General features: G+C 48.4%; 1 protein-coding gene and 1 long non-coding RNA gene across 14 annotated transcripts in view; both read left to right on the top strand.

Moving 5' to 3' along the window:
• Window positions 1-909: 909 nt before the first annotated feature.
• On the top strand, window positions 910-9,552 carry LOC135308522 (uncharacterized). 2 transcript variants are annotated; one of them, XR_010368931.1, is made up of 3 exons: window positions 910-985; window positions 6,671-6,793; window positions 9,181-9,552. It is a non-coding gene; the product is annotated as an uncharacterized LOC135308522 (long non-coding RNA). The 2 variants fall into 2 exon arrangements; XR_010368932.1 differs by lacking the exon at window positions 910-985 and adding an exon at window positions 1,421-3,614.
• Window positions 9,553-10,752: 1,200 nt separating this feature from the next.
• The window catches only part of COL6A3 (collagen type VI alpha 3 chain), a 58,016-nt gene continuing 52,170 nt past the window's right edge, over window positions 10,753-16,598 (top strand). For 3 of the 12 annotated variants that reach the window (XM_064433531.1, XM_064433530.1, XM_064433529.1), the window contains exon 1: window positions 10,754-11,126. The gene's annotated coding sequence lies outside the window, so the exon portion shown is untranslated. Of the gene's footprint in view, window positions 11,127-16,598 lie in introns of all 12 variants that reach the window. The other 9 variants (XM_064433537.1, XM_064433533.1, XM_064433532.1 and 6 more) reach the window with 6 other exon arrangements.

Raw genomic sequence — 16,598 nt, 5'->3', positions numbered from 1 at the left:
CAACCCCATAGGATCCATACCCAAATGATGGGAAAATGGGGTAATATCCTTAATTTTTAAACCCTAAAAAGGTGAGGGGCAACAGGGATTCCTTCTCAATTTAAACCTTAAGATTATTAAAATTGGGAGGGGGGGGTGTTGCCTTCAATTAAAACCCAACACATGACATAAAAAAAGATCTTTATTTTCCATTTAAACTGAAATATGGGAATTCCTGGTCAATTAATCCATACCTCTACAAACACAGAAAAGGCAGGTTTTCCTTCAATTTATAACCTCTACATCACAGGTGAAGGGGTCTTCCCCCCCAGTTTAAATACAAATAATAATGCAAAAGGAGGTTTTCCTCTCAATTTAAACCCCTTTCCCCCTGAACTCTCTGCCTTTGTTCTGGGGTCACCGGGATGCACTGAGGAGAAACTGGGGGCACTGGGATGCACAGGGATGGGGAAGATGAAAGGGAGAGGAGATAGGAAAAAGATCTTCCCAGGACCCCCAAATGCTGTCCCACTCACCAGCCACACCTGGGACTGCCCCACCCCTCAGCACAAGGGGCGATGGTTTTAAACTGAAGGATAGAGGTCAATATAGATACAAACACCAGGAAAAGATTTTTACAATAAGGGTGGGGAGGCACTGGCACAGGTTTCCCAGAGAAGCTGGCTGCCCCATCCCTGGAAGCGCCCAAACCCAGGTTGGACAGGGCTTGGAGCAACCTGGGACAGGGAAAAGTGTCCCTGCTTGTAGCAGAGGAGTGGAACGGGATGAGCTTTGAAATCCCTCCCAATGAAATATATTCTATAAAAACCCCTTAGACTCCCATTGGAGAGGTCTCCGGGGGGAAGAACTGACTTTAAATCTGTTTAAGATCCCTCACCCGGGGCCGGGCGTGCTCTGGGGCCCGGCCGGGCTGTGACACCACCGATCCCTTCCCCTTCAGCCGCGCTCCGGACCGGCCGGAGTCTCCAGCGTGGCTCTTTGTTAGGTTGCTTGTTTTCTTTTTTTTTCCCTTGTGCGCCTGAGTTGTCTCCTTTATTTATTTATTTATTTTCCGCCGCGGAAACAAACAAATAAGTAAAATCCCTCCCCAGAGCGAAACGCGATGGCGCGGACGGGATGAGCGGGGCGGGTGTCACAGCTCCAGCCCTTCGTGTCCCAGCTCCAGCCCTTCGTGTCCCAGCTCCTTCCGAGCCCTCCTGGGAACGCGGAGGGTCTGGCCCGGCTCCTTCCCGGCTTCTTTCCCTTCCGGCCGCCCCGGTTTGCTGCGTTCCCAAGGCCTGGAGCGACCCCAAGCTTCCCTGGGAGGTTCTGCACGGCGGCTCGGCTTTGGGAGCGCCCGTCCTCACCGTGCTGGGGCTCTTTTTCTTTCCCTTTTCTCCTCATCTTGCCTGTCTTTTTTTCCTTTCATTTCCCCGCCCTTTTTTCTTTCATCTTCCCACCTTTTTTTTTCTTTTCCTCTTCCCCCTCACCCTTTCCGCCATATTATTCCCCCCTTTTCCCGCCCTTTTTCACCTCACGTTTTCAGCCCTTTCCCCCTCACTTTATCTGCCTTTTCCTGCCCCTTCCCCATCATATTCCTCACCTTTTTTTGTCTCCCTTCCTCCCTGATCTTTCCCACTCTTTTCCACTCATCTTTCCTGACCTTTTCCACCTCACATTTCTGGCCCTTTCCCCCTCATTTTTATCTACCTTTTCCTGCCCCTTCCCCATCATATTCCTCATCCTTTTTTTGTCTCCCTTTCACCCTGACCTTTCCCGCTCGTTCTTGCTCATCTTCCTACCCTTTTCCACCTCACATTTCCAGCCCTTTCCCCCTCACTTTATCTATCTTTTCCCGCCCCTTCCCCATCATATTCCCCACCCGTTTTTTGTCTCCCTTTCCCCCTGATCTTTCCCACTCGTTTTTGCTCATCTTCCCACCCTTTTTCACCTCACATTTCCTGCCCTTTCCCCCTCATTTTATCTATCTTTTCCTGCCCCTTCCCCATCGTATTAGTCATCCATTTTTGTCTCTGTTTCTTACTCTTTTTTGCTCATCTTTCCCACCCTTTTCCACCTCACATTTCCAGCTCTTTCCCCCTCATTTTATCTACATTTTCCTGCCCCTTCCCCATGACATTCCTCATCCATTTTTGTCTCCCTTTCCTACTCTTTTTCGCTCATCTTTCCTGACCTTTTTCACCTCACATTTCCTGCCCTTTCCCCCTCATTTTATCTACCTTTCCCTGCCCCTTCCCCATAATATTCCTCATCCTTTTTTTGTCTCCCTTTCCCCCTGATCTTTCCCACTCTTTTTCACTCATCTTTCCTGACCTTTTCCACCTCACATTTCCAGCCCTTTCCCCCTCATTTTATCTACCTTTTCCTGCCCCTTCCCCATCATATTCCTCATCCTTTTTTTGTCTTCCTTTCCCCCTGATCTTTCCCAACAGCCCCCACAGACCTCAGGGGCACTTATAGCCCCACACAGCCCCTCCATGGAAGGCTTAAAATCAAAGTTTTCTCCTCCCTGTTCCTTCTGCTGATAGAGAAGGAAAACCACAGCTGCTATCCCATGACTGGTGGAGCCCGGCCAGGGCTGGCCTCTAACAGAGGAAAAAACCCAAATCTCCTCCTCTCTTCTCTGTCTCTCTGGTATTTCTCCTCCTAGCTGAATACCAAACTAGCTTTTCTATGAGCAGTTTCAGGTCGTTTGTGTAAAAATAGCTCCTGTTGTTAAATCCCAAAGAAGATTCGAGCCCCTTTTGCCATATGTCTGCTCCTGGGCTCCACCAAAGCACAGCTGGGGGAAACCACTGCCTTCAAGGCATTCCTTGATACAGAACCTCATATCTCTATAGCCACACAAGTCAGTTTAAAGCCACATAAAGCACCCCAAACCTCCTCAAAACATCACAAGAAGTCAGCAGGTCTTGGGAGGTGCTGGACATAATGATGGTCTTTGAACATCCCTGAGCTAGTTGCCTTCCAGGAGGGATTTATCCAGCTGCCAGGATGATGCCATAGGGAAAGCCACTCCTCCCAGGTATCCTGTTCCTGCACTCCCACTGTTAAGGCACCAGGTCATTTACGTGCCCTGCCAGAGCTCATCTTCTGGTGTGAGCACCCAAACTGGGGAGGGAATGGCAGTATGGAAAACTGAGAGATTGCCTAGAGCCTCAGTGCTGCAGCCTGGGCTGTACCTTTGCAGGATACATTAAGATGGGTAAAACTTCACAAAGAATAAAAAAAGGATCACATTCACCCAATAATTGCACAAGTATTTTCTGGCTAGTGATAACCTCAGCAGAGGCCAGGCTGGATGCAGGTCCTCCTAATTAAAGGGCAATAAGCCTGATGGACTGATGAATCAGAGCTGCCATGTCAGATGGCCAAACCCCAAATTTCCAAAGAATTAGGTTGCTGTGAAGGCAGAGAGGGAACCTAATGCAGATTAACTGTGAAAGAAAAGTTGGTGTTTGTGGGTGGTGCTTGTTGGCAACTTGCCCTCCCTCTCCTTGCTGCTTGGAGGACCAGAGACCCCTGAGTGTTAGATAAAAGAGGAAAAACCACACACAGATTAAAGCAAGACAAGCCAAGCTTTGGGACCCATCCGTACAGAGGAGGAGCAGCTGGTGAGTTCTCCCACTCTGTTTTCATGCATCCCATGGAGGTAAAGCTGGGCTTTGAGCTGGACCATCAGTTGTCTTGGATGCAGAGCCTTGTCCTGGCACGTGGCTGGGCAGCAGCAGTTTGCCAAAGGGACAGGTTCCATATATTTGGAGGGGGTTGGACTAGGCAGCTGGACTTGCTCTCAAGAGGATAAAATACTCCCTGTGGAAGTGGAACAGGCTCCCTACTCCAAAAACTCTGGCATCTGAGCTTGGCAGAGCAGCTTCAGATGGAAGGGACACCCTTGGGGTTGACAGTGCAGAGTGCCTGGTCACAGTTTGGGAGCAAGGGATTAGGACAGCCATCACCCACCGTGACCTCATCCTCTCCATGCACCTCCTCCCTTGGCATGGTGATGTGCCAACCCAGAGGGGAGGGGACAGCATTCCTGGCCATGCTATTTTTTTTTTTCCTCAGGGAACCAGAAGACTCCATCAGGCTTTGCTGGCACTCTGGCTCATTCTGCCTGAGCTTTACTCCCACAGATATTCAGTCTCATAAAGATCATCCCTGTTCCAGCTTGCTTGTAGGTGACAGGTGACCTGCTGCCACACCGGGATTTTTTAGGGACAAGCACGCTGCTGTTCCACCTTGGGGAAATGATGTGATTTTCACGTGTCCCCGCTGCAGAATGAATGAATGAGCCATTTGACAGAGGATACTTTGTAAGGCTGGCAAGGCTGCTGGCTCCAGGTTTTATACGGAGAGCTGAAGGCTATTTTTTCCACTCCTTCTGCCACGAGTGGTTGGAAAGGGTGATAAACAGCAACTGTAACCATGCAAAGCCATCCCCACCTCTTCCTGTCCCAGCACAGGTTGATCTTTCACATCCAGGGACATCCCCAGCCCAGGGGCTGCAGCAGGATCCTGGCACTGTGAGAGCTGCAGGTGCTGGTTGCCCAAAGAGACGCCTAAATATGGGGAAAAGTTCATTAGAGGTTCCCCATTAATTTGGAGATGCTTCCCAATAACAACCTCCTTAGTCCCTGTTTCCTCCCCAAAACTGAACTACAGGACAAAAAGATTCAACTTCTCCTTTGGCTCTGTAAAACCAAGCTGGCTTCCTTAGCAAAAAAAAAAACCCCAAAAAACCCAAACAAACAACAAATCCATTTGCCAAGCAAATTAGCAAAACAACATTATTATTTTCCTCAGGAAAGTAATTTTCTATTTTTTTTTTTTTACTCCTTTTACACCAATTTTAAGCAGGAGCTTACACCTGGTAACTTGTGCTGCTGTACCTGATTAATTTGGTTTGTTTTTCACAATTTGAAAATGACTTCAATACCAAATTAAGGTCTCCCACTTTCTTACTAGTTTGTATTTGACTGCGTGGGAATAACCTGGCAGTGCTGATGTTTGCCTTAAGAAAAATTGTCCAACAGAGCTGTCATGCAGCAAAATGCATCTCTCTGAAAATTGCCTAGACCAGCTTCAAGTGAGCTTCTAAAGGCAAAACCTTTGGCTTTTAAGCTTCCAAAGATTTCCCTCCTTGTTAGAAACTCGGCGTCTCCAGATGTATCAAACATCTCAAGGCAAACATCTCAAGCACAAGTTGTTCCATATGCTCCATATAAATTGTGGACAAGCCCCTCAGGAATAAATACATACCAACCACATACGTGCTGTTTCCTGGGATTTTTTGGAGATGAGCTCCAAACAAAACAGCCACGACGTGGAGATGATGTTTATGTAAGCTCCCCCATCAACAGACGGGAAGTTTACAAGGAAGAGAGAGAGATGATGCAGCCTGGATCCCTGTGCCCACCCAGGGGAACTCCCATGGCTTCAGGGAGACCTTAGAGCACCTTCCAGTGTCTACAGAAGCTCCAAGAGAACTGGAGAAGGACTTGGAGGGGCATGGAATCACAGGGTGGGGGGAAACAGTTTCCCACTACCAGAGGGCAGGGTTTGATAGGATATTGGGAAAAATTCTTCCCTGTGAGGGTGGTGAGGCCCTGGCACAGGGTGCCCAGAGTGGCTGCCCCTGGATCCCTGGAAGTCTTCCAGGCCATGTTGGATGGGCCTTGGAGCAACCTGGGATAGTGGAAGGTGTCCCTGCCCATGGCAGGGGTGGAACTGGATGATCTTTAAGGTCCCTTCCAACCCAAACCCTTCTGTGATTTCATGGAAAGAGATGCAGAGTGGATTCAATCTGCCTCAAACCCCTGTGCTCACCTTGAGCAGAATTTAGGGATTTTCCCACCCCTTAATTCAAGTCAGGAGAGTTTTTCACAGCTGAATTAAACCTGTTCAACTTAGCCCCAAAGATCAAACAGCAGCAGCATTTTGGATAGATCCCCTGTCAGGAAATCACATCCAGGGCTGACCTGGTGCCCCAGGGGAGAAGCAGAAACCCTGGCAAGGCTGGGGTGTGGGCCACCATCCCCACAGGTCATTTCAGACTCCTGTCTTGCTGGTCTACAACTTCCATCTCACTCTACTCACAGGCAAGAAAAGCCATGGAATATTCTATCATGTAAAAAACCAAGGAGGCAAGAAAAAAAAATGTATTTTCTCATTTCTTTAGTAAGAAACCCTAGCAAGAGCATCCCCCTGGAGCCTGGGATGTGTGGCACACCAACACAGAGCTCTGCATTTCCTGGGCTCTCCTCTCCCTTTTGCCATTACACACGATTTCTTCTCTTCAGCACTGGGGCACAATGACCACAGGTTTCCAAGGAACAGCCTACAGCAAACCCCCAGGTCTATTTTTCCCCTCTGCATCTTCCCAAATAACACAACACTCATTCATGGGTATGAATAATTCCTTACAATTCCTCTTTGAGCACAAATAATTCCCTATAATTCCTCTTCGGCTCGTCGGCCGTTACATCATCCTGTCCGTGTGGGCAGTGAGTATTTCTGGCCTCTCCGTTTTTCTCACTCCAGCTCTTTTCAAGCCACCTCACCTCTCTCCCTGTAATTAGTAACAGGCTTTTCCATCACAAAAGTTGGAAGTTTTGTTGAACTGTTGAAGTCCAGCCCATTCCTAACAGTTTTTTTTCTTTTTGTGCAGCACAAATTGCCACGGGACATTGAGGACAAGACTTGGAAAGATTTTTTCATCCTCTTGTGCAAGGCATCACCTGGAAGGCTCTAAAACAAGAAGACAGAGTAACCCAAAGCAAAGGCTGGCAAGGTCTGTGTTGGCCAAAATGCATTTCGTGCTCCCTGAGTTATCTTTTATTCTGAAAAAGAGCTGAGCTATCTTTCCTAGAAGCCAAGCATCACAGTTCACATCAGAGTTTACTGACCTACAGGCTGTGCATTGTGTTAGAGGGGAAAATATCCACATTATTTACATACTTGAGCGTAGTTTGTTCTCTGCAGTCACAGAAGCTGAAAATCCCTTCTAGCAGAAGAGCTTTTTGCAGGATATGGTTGGTTAGAGCTCCAAGTTTCACCTTTTGAATTATGATCTCTTTTGCAGGCCGTGGATTAAGTGTGTGTATATACACTCAGATAATGCACACAGCCTAGTGTGGGCTTATTTGCTGAGATTTTTTATGAGAGGGAGGAAAAAAAAAACCCCATAAAATCATAAAATCACAGAATGGTTTGGGTTGGGAGGGACTTTAAAGTTCATCTTGTTCCAACTACCTGCCATGGACAGGGACACTTTCCACTAGACCAGGTTGCTCCAAGGTCCATCTAACCCAGCCTTGAACACTTCCAGGGATGGAAGTTGGGAGATTTTGCAGAGATGTTTTAAATTTTTGGCCAGTGCTGCAGGATGGGAAGGGCAGACCCAAGTGTCTCTTATCTTTTCTTAATTCCCACTCTGACCTGCCCATCTAGAGATGCTCTTGCCCCTTTCCCTGACTGTTCCAAAGTAATTTGATGAGACAAAAATACATCAAGAAATATTTGCATGAAGGCAGACAGACCAACAGAAAGCACAGGAGAAAAGCAGAACCAAGAGAACTTCAGGAAAATATTTCCTGGACCACTTCCTAACCAGGGTGCTGGGGAGGCATTTGGATAAAAGCAATAGAAAATCCTTTAGAACTAATGAAAACCATCTATTGCAGGCAAAATTAAAATGCAATCTGCAGCCCTGCCCTCTGTCCCAGCAGAGCTGCTCTTTGCTTTGATTTCCAAACAGGACAAAGGGTTTGTTCTTTAAAATAGGGCTGTAAGAGGTGGGATCCTGCACCCCTGATCTGCTGTGCAGATGCTCAGCTGATGATGGGAAAATAGTGGAGCAACCCTGGGTTTTGGTGGTACTCCCTAATTTCAGGGCAAGAAGCTTCTCTGTCTTGCAGGAGCAGCTTTTATTTGAGGGGAAAAAGATGACTTTGAGTTTGTAAGATGCCTGAGGAGTCCCTGGAGGAAAAGCCAGCAGATGGTGCTCAAGGATGGAGCCAGGGTGGGATGTTCCTGGGTGTCACCATGTGTCACCAGGGACCCACAGCCAGCCACCCTGTGCTTTGCCTGAATCATACACGAGTGAAATCCACAGAGGTTTCCTAAGTCAGGGTAGAAATTGCCCAGTTGAGGCACATGAGAAAAGAACTGCAAAATTTAACCACTCTCTGCCAGTTTCACTGGATGTTTTTTTTAAGCTGGGACCCTCATTCTGGCGGTGGGACGACATCAAAGTCACCTTTGCATCCTGGAGATGATGTAGCACACAGGTTTTTTGATTTTTTTCTTGGGTAGAAAGAGAATTCCTCAAAACCCTGTTCCTGACTCATGGTATTAATCACGTCTAGTTGTTAATGCACCAGGGAGGAAATATTACTGAACTTAGTCCCAGCTGCCTCTAGAAATTACCAGTGTGACGTGATCCAGTCTTTTACTAATTATCAAAGGGTTTCTTTGGTGTCTGGGGGTGGAAAGTGGTCTGTCCCTGCAGATGTCACCCTCTCCCCAGGGGGGTCACCCACCCCCAGAATGCCACAGCAGCCACAGCCCGGGTTCCCAGGATGGGTGGGAATCACTTTTTTGGGAGTCACCAACACAAACGGAGAGGGAACTGCTAAAGGAAGGATTGTAAAGGGTTGTGAGTGAAAGGGGGGGGAAAAATAACCCCACCCCAAAATGCCCTGAGCATCCTGTCAGGCTGCTCCCCCACTATGTGTCAGTGATAAAGCCCATTTTTGGAAAGGAAAATCTTCCAGCTTGGTTATTGCAGCCACACAGGCAGTCAGATGGGAATTGAAGAGCTCTTGCAGCCTCATTTAATTACTGGAGCACTTGGTAAAAGTCACTTCAATATTAAAACCATGTTAAGACACAGGAAAAAAAGAAAAAGAAATGCTAACAGCACGAAAAGAAATCAATGTAACTCCCAAGTTAATCATGTTCTCAGTTGAGCTGTGATAGGCACATAACACAGCTCACACACGTTTCACCAGTGCTGTTACATTATTTATCTGGAATTCTCTGACTTGGCAGTTTTTCACTACTGTTCTGGGGGTGCGTGGAGCTTTCCTGTGGTTTGTTCTTTTGGGGTTTTTTTCAGTCAATTAAAGTGTTTCCCTGCACTCCTTCACTGCCACACAGAAAACTCTGGTTTTCCAGGCAGATCTGAAGAAAAGGCCACACAGATCCCAGCTGCATCCTGGTTACACTGCTGTTGGCAGACTGGAACCACTGGTGGATGCAATTCTTCATTACAATAGCAACTGTAGCCTCAAGTTCTTGCTTTACTGAATCTCAGAATTGCCTGGGTTGGAAGGGACCTTGAAGACCACCTTGTTCTATCCCCCTGAGATGGGGAGGGACATCTTCCACTTGACCTGGTTGCTCCAAGCCCTGCCCAACCTGGCCAGGAACAATTCTAGGAATGGGGCATCCCAGCTGAGCTCTGCCCAGCAGCTGAAAACATCTGGAAAGACCTTTGGTTTGGATGCTGCTTCCCACATAATGCTCCTCCATCATATGTATTTTATCTTATAGCAGCTGTCCCTCCTCCTGGGTGAAAATAAAAATAAATTAAAAAAAAAAATAAAATAAGCTCTCTGTCATGGCTTTCCAGCAGTTCCTGTTTCCACCACCCCCTGTTCAGTGCCCACTGACACCCAGTGAGGAGCTGCAGCTCCCTTTTGCCAGGCTCATTTATTATTTGGGAACTCCCTGCCTGTAAGCTGCAGCTTGACAGATTTTGGAGGGGTGGCATTACGCCCTGCTTGCCTTTGGGCACGAGGCTGGGGAGTTTCTCCACTGTGTCTTCAGTCTCTGCCAGCAGCAAGCCAAGCACAATTTCTAAAAGGAGTTATTGCCTCAGTCCAAGGGCTCAGCACTCCCCCGAAGCATTCCAGCTATTTCTTTATGTGGCTGCTCTTTCAAACAGCACAAACCCAAGACCAAACACCATAAATCCCCCTTTGAAAAGAAAAGAACTTGACTATTTGATGCCAGGGACACCATCTCCACCCCAGCCTTATATGGAACCAAGCAAGAGCAGGAGATAAGAGTTAAAGTTTCCATACCAGTGCTTATTGCAAAACACAACCCAGTCCAGCCTGAAATGTTTAACTTTGGCCAGTGGTCTGCAGGAATAAAATTAGCCCCAAATTTATTAGGCTCTGTTTAATGAAAGATTAAAGTGTTTCAATTTACATATGTTTTAAAAAAAATTAAAACTGCCAGTCAGGAGCTTGCAGACTGGATTTGCTGCCTTTTACACTTTTCCTTTTAAACCTATATATATATATATATATTTAAAATACATATCCTTATGCTAAGGTGTTATAAGTTAGGTGTAACACAAATCCCCCACTTCTGCCTCCCCATCCGGGTAGGTACAAAAACCTGCTGGTACATTTCAGTGGGAAGGTGCAGAGAGAAGAGGCTCTCTGCCCTTGTCGGGGAGAGGGGCTGTGCTTTACCCAGCCTCGAGCATCTCCGGAGCCTTGCCTGACTTGGTCCGGTCCTTGGCACATCCCGACTCCTGCAAACATCCAGGACCAGCCCTTCCCCACCAAAAGACACGGTTTGATCAGCTTCCACCAATCCCACAGGGCTTTTTTTTTTTCTTTTAAATCTTCCCTCTTTTTAGTCTGTTTGGTTTATTTCAATTTTAACATCCATTTCTCACCAGCAAGGGAGCCGCGCTTGGGACGCGGCAGGGCCAGCGCGGAGAGGGGGAAGCCGCAGGGCGCGGAGGCGTCCCCCGAATCGGGGGAGGGGGGGGAGACTTTGTGTGATGAGCAGCTCTGACCTCAGCCCCGGGAACGCCAGCCCCAACCATCTGGATCCCATTTGCGACGCCGGCTCGCCCGGCCCCCCGGCATTCCCGAGCCAGCCGCCTCCTCCGGCCTCGCTCAGACCCACGGCAGCCGCCACGCAGGGACCAGCGCCTTCATCCCGCCGGTGCCCCGCCACTCCCTCATCCCTGCACATCCCTGCACGGCCAGAGGGGACTGGGAAGGCTGGGCAGCGCCGCACGCCATGAAGCAGGGGTGAGAGGCGCTTCGGAGCGGAAAATCCTGGAGTAAGCAACTCCTCTGGAGGTTCACTCAGGGGTGAGTGCTGCTTTGCGTGTGGGGGCCCTCAGCCTAAGCTCGGCAGCGCTATAAGGCATGGTTCTTCTCCTTGGTGGGGTGGCAGTATTTGAGGTTTTTCAGCCATCCCCAGGTTTGCATCGCTCTTGGAGAAGCGGTGCTGCCGGCTTGCTCAGCCCCTGAGCTCCTCCCGGAGCTGATGCGCCGCAGGTGTGTGGGAGCGCTCCTGTCACCACCGCTGCAGGGGAACTAAACCCATTCAAAAGCACAGAGCAGTGCGTTCCCCCTGCTGCCCCAGCGTGGTGTTCGGATTAGATGCCTGGGAGTTGCTGCAGCAGCAGTGTGATGCGATGGGAGTAGGATGACTCGGGGAGCAGTGCCCCAAGGAGGGCATGTGGTGGTTTGGGAAGATCTTTCAGCACAAGGGGCATCAGTGGGACCTTGCAAGGAACGTGCTGAGGGGGTGTCTCAGTGCTCCTTTCCTGCTCCCAGGGCTGGGGGGTGTTGGATAGCTGCTCTCACCCCTCCTGCCCCAAGGTGAGGTAGGATAAACCCAGCAGAGGTGCTCAGCTCTGCCAGTTCAGGTCCTGCTGCCAGACATATCCCCACTGCTCCAGGGTGGGCCGGCATGTGGCTCCAAGGATAATCCCCATCCTCTCGTGGTCATCCACAGAGAGGGAAATTACCCAAACAGCAGCTTTTCCCCTAAGGGAAAGGGCTCTCCAGCCATGCATGGAGCCACCGTCCCTCTCCACAGCTCCCGTCTGCTCTCCCTCCTGCCTTCCCCAGCCCTTTCCCCCCACAGCCCCAGTTGCCCTCAGCCTCCTGGGGTGTGCTGAGGGGGCGGCTATGACTAATCTGGAGACACCCTGCCACCATCCCGCTGGGCTCAGCAAAGCCCTCCCTTCCCAAGAAGTGCTGGGGCGAGAAATGCTTGTGGTGGCCAAACTGGTTTCCTGGCCAAGCAAAAGGGCCAAAACTGGCTGGAATGGGGGCAGCCAAAGCCCCTCTTGGTTCCAGTGAGTGCAGTGGGGAACTTTCAGCTGGTTTCTGGTTGCTGTGATGATTCATGTGCGCCTTTGGGGGAGGAATCCTTCCGGCGTTTTTCAAAATTCTGGCTTTGCCCCATTTCTTGCTGGTTTAGGGAAAAAAGAATCAGTATTTGTGGTCGGGTAATTACGGTGCTTCTGGGGCACAAATACCCACTTCAGGAGGTTTGTAGAGAGGAGCCTCCAGACTAAGGCTGTGGCAGGGAACTGGAGAATTCCTCCAAGGTCATGTAAGAATGCAGTGGCAGAGGAGAGACTCCACATCTCCCTGGCACCATCCCTTCAGTCAGAGCTCAGGGAAACAGGCTTTTCATCCCCAAACTTTCCCTGTCTTTGCAGCGAGGTTGACCATGACCAGGGCTGTGACAGTGTTGAAGACAGGAGTGCAGGGCTGCGTGCTTGCTGCCACCACACCATCGTTCATTCATTCCCTTTCCAGTTTCCAGCACCCTCCCCAGTCCCCTTTCTGGTTTTTCAAACATCTCTACAATTTTCCATTCAAACACAGTAACTTTCCCTGATTTCAGGGTGAGCTAAACCAGCCCCTGCTTTATTCCCACATGTCAAGGAAGGGGGGGAAATTTTTTTAAAAAAATAATGTTCCTCCTCTCCTTTTGCTACGTGCCTGTCCAGGAACAGGAGGGAACATCTTATTCCTTCCATCAGTACGAGCTGTGGTAACTGCACAGCCTTGCCAGCCTTGGATTGTGTTCCCCACTGGATTTCCAGCAAAGGGGTGAGCCTGCTCTGTGCTGGGCGTGCACGGCGCCGGGTGGCACTGCGTGCCTGCTCCCTGCCGTGAATCACAGCCAGCCTTACCCCTCCACATGCCCATCACTTTTTCCACCTTTTTAAGTGATCTGTGTTCCACATTAAGGAGCCGATTTGTTTGGGTGGAGAGGCTCCGGGAGGCTCTGGTTACTATACATAAAGAGTCATTGATCTTTGAGGGAGTTTCCTCTTTTTTTTTTTTTTTTTCTTTTTAGCAAATACTCCCTTTCCTCTTATTAACAACTCTATTTTGGTCTCAGTCTTTGGATGGAGAAAACAACTAGATTTTAAGCCAACAGCATGCTTAGAAGGACAGAAATGAATATGTGATTCATATTAAATTCTAGCACCCAGGGAACTTGCCTGGGTAGGATATGGAAGCACCATAGCTCTATTGCTTTGCTGAACACTGGTTTTCAAAAATCAGAGTTCCAGTGGCTTGCAAAAGCAGGGAGATTTTTTTCCCACCCTTTCTGTCTTTTTTTTTTTTTTTTAATGTTCAGGTCTGGCTTTGTAGGAACAAATTTTTTCAGGGGCTGCCCTCAACCCCACAAGCTTCACCTTCCCAGTAGCACTTGGCAGCAACGTTTACAATTCAAAAGAGCTGAGGCAAATCTTAATGTCTCCACCTGGAGCCATGAATAAATCCAGGGTCTGTCCTGTTCAGCTCATCCTGAGTCTCTGGAAATAGCTTTGCTTCTCCCAAGGGCTGGGGAACCAGGCAGAGTAGTGTTCTGTGATGAAGGGGTGGCCAGGCATGGGACACTTCTGTCCCTTGAAAAGGTGACCAAGCTTTTTTTTTTTTTTTTCATGGAAAAAATAATGGCATTCAGCCTCAAAATCACGCTGGGAGTGGCTTTTGGCTAAAGTTTTCCCCAGCTCAGGGAAATTTGAGGGGGAATTCATTCAGGCGAGAGAGGAGCATGCCTCACCTCCAGAGGGCAATCTGCAGCTCCCTGGCTCCAGGATCAGGATTTTGGGAGCTGCTTCTCCCAGCTGCTCACTGCACAGCCATAACTTCAATCTTACCCCACTGCTGGGGATGGAAAAAATTTTAGTTGTTCTGGGTGCCTGGTGCCCAATTCCAAGCCACTGGCAGGGCTTACAACTGCTGCCCCCCACAGCTGTGGGTGCAGCAGAGAACAGCCAAGCCGAGGGAATTTGAGGCTGAGCAGTTTGGTTGGGAAACAGGGTGATGATGGACAAGGGGAAATCCCCACAAAGCAAATGCAGGTGAAGGCAGAAGCCTCTTTATTTTGGCTTTGACATCCTTGTGAGAGATTTCTAGGGGGGCCTAGAGGATGCTCACAGCATCCTGCACCAGCTGTGGGATGATGCTTTGCTCTCCCTGTCCCCCTTTCAGAAAAGCTGTTGGGACGCAGCTCTTTTTTCCATGAGAAAAGCACGACCCACTCCACATGCACAAGGGAATTAAGGGCTGCAATTGCTTCTCAGGTTTTTAGTCAATATATTTTTTGTGGATGCTGCATGGCTGGGCAGGAAAACTGGACCAGATATCCTGTGATCTGGGGCAGTGAGGCATCCCAAAGGTCCCTGGGTGTGCCAGCTGGGAAAGATGCACAAGGCCAGGCCCAAATCCAGGCCATTTGTCCCCAGAAAATGTGCCAGTTGTGGCTCTGCCTACCATGCTTGCCATGCTCTGCTCCTTCCCAGAGGCTGCTCAGCTTTCCAGCAGGAATGTGTCACAGGAGCGGGGAGATTATGGGAACAAATGTCATAAATGCAGTCACAATTTGGTTTGGGTTGGAAGGGACATTAAAAACCATTTTGTTCCATCACCCTTCAACACTTCCAGCAGCCACAGCTTCTCTGGGCACTCCGTGCCAGGGCCTTGCCACCCCGACAGGGAAGAATTTCTTCCCATTATCCCATCTATTTTAACTACACAGTACTGAAAAAACCCACCCCAACACACACAAGCAAACAACAGCTTAGAAAATGAATTTAAAACATCCACTCAAAGGGAAAAAAAAAGTAAAATGTCAAATTTTATGTGCAGAAAAGAATGCAATATATGCAAAAAATAGCTGCTGGGGAAAATATTTAAGGAAATCACTTCATTGTGTCAGAGGTAGAAATGATTGCTTTTTGAGTGCAGTATTAGGAACAGATGTATTTCTTCTGATGAAATACTGTAGTATTAAGAGGTCGGCACACACTATATAAACTCTAGACAGACATAAAACTTTCAGATTATTGAAGGCTAGAGGAGTTAATCTTTTAACACATGAATCAAGAAGAAATTGGCTCCCCAGGCTTTGGTGCTAACTTAATTCAGGAGCACTCTTTCCTTTCCTAAAGGAAAGGAGTCAGGTTTTTCGGTATATTTTTCCAACTTGAAATGGATATAGCAAAAGCTTCACCAGAGCTATCACCCCACAGGCCTGCAAGGAACTTTTAATTTAAAAAAATGAAATAAATCCACAATTAAATTGCCTTGTTGAAAATACATTATTGAAAACCCAACAATGCCAGAGAATAAAGTTGCAACACAAATACTTACCATAACCAAGTATTAAAATGATTTCACATCTCTGGTTTTATCATCCCATCCCCTGCAAGCTGGTGCCACCTCCAGCTTCTGTGACTGCTGGTAATTTGGGACACAAAGCAAGAACACATTGAGCAACGGAAATTACTTGTTGTGCCTCACTGAGGCAAGCCAAGCAATAAAAATCACATTATTCATTGTCTTAAACCCACTTTTCTCACTGAGCCACAGACTGTGCTCAGTCAAAACAGAGCTGAGTAGAGTTTTGGGTGAACTCCCCCATCTAAGGGAAGAAAAAAATAAATTGCCTCCACCCACCCAGCCCTCACTACATTACCTTTACCAAAAAAAGTTGCTGTCCTTGCTGCATCTTCTACAGGAAAATAATCTCTTTGCCCACCCCTTTCTGCAAGCACTGAACTCTTCCTCACTAGCTAATGAGTGTCATGGATAGGGGGCTATAAGAGAAAACCCTGCTCGGGAGCAATTCCTCTTAAAAGCTCTTCTTTTCCTTAAGTTGTCAGTCTCTAAGATACACCCATCACCTCTTCCTGCAAGAGAAGGTGCCTCTTCCTGCTGCTTTTTTCCTTCTGGTGACTAATCCTGGCTCCTGTGACTTTGGGGTGGTTTTGTGTGATGCTAAAACCCATCTGTTGTTGGTGGACAAGTCCCCCTACTTGCACAGAGCTATAAATACCACGATGGGGGTCACAGAGAAAGGTGGAGATAGATCTGGAGGCCTCCTAAAAGATAAAATGGGGAATGAGGTGAAATGGGCTGCCCAGGGAGTGGTGGGGTCTCCATCCCTGGAGGTGTCCAAGGAACACCTGGATGTGGCACTCAGTGCTCTGGGCTGGGTGACAAGGTGGCAATCAGTCCCCAGGTTGGACTCGGTCTTGGAGGTCTTTTCCAGCTTAAGAAGTTCTGTGGAAAATCTCAGCTTCCCACTGCTATGGGAGGTCATGGGTGATCCTGTGGGTAGGGGAGATTCCACAGCTTCAGGGAGTTTCACTTTTCCCTTTGGATACATCTTGTGGCTGTAAACAGGCTCTGAGCAGCTGCTCGATGTTAAAACCAAAAAAGCCCCCAAATGTTTGCTTCAGTCCTGTCACTTTTTAGCCAGCAAGACATCAATTTTCACTGGTTTATCTTGATGCTCTG

Source organism: Passer domesticus, chromosome 10 (assembly GCF_036417665.1).
Source record: "Passer domesticus isolate bPasDom1 chromosome 10, bPasDom1.hap1, whole genome shotgun sequence".
Taxonomy (NCBI): domain Eukaryota; kingdom Metazoa; phylum Chordata; class Aves; order Passeriformes; family Passeridae; genus Passer; species Passer domesticus.
This window is presented reverse-complemented; position numbering and strand designations above follow the sequence as displayed.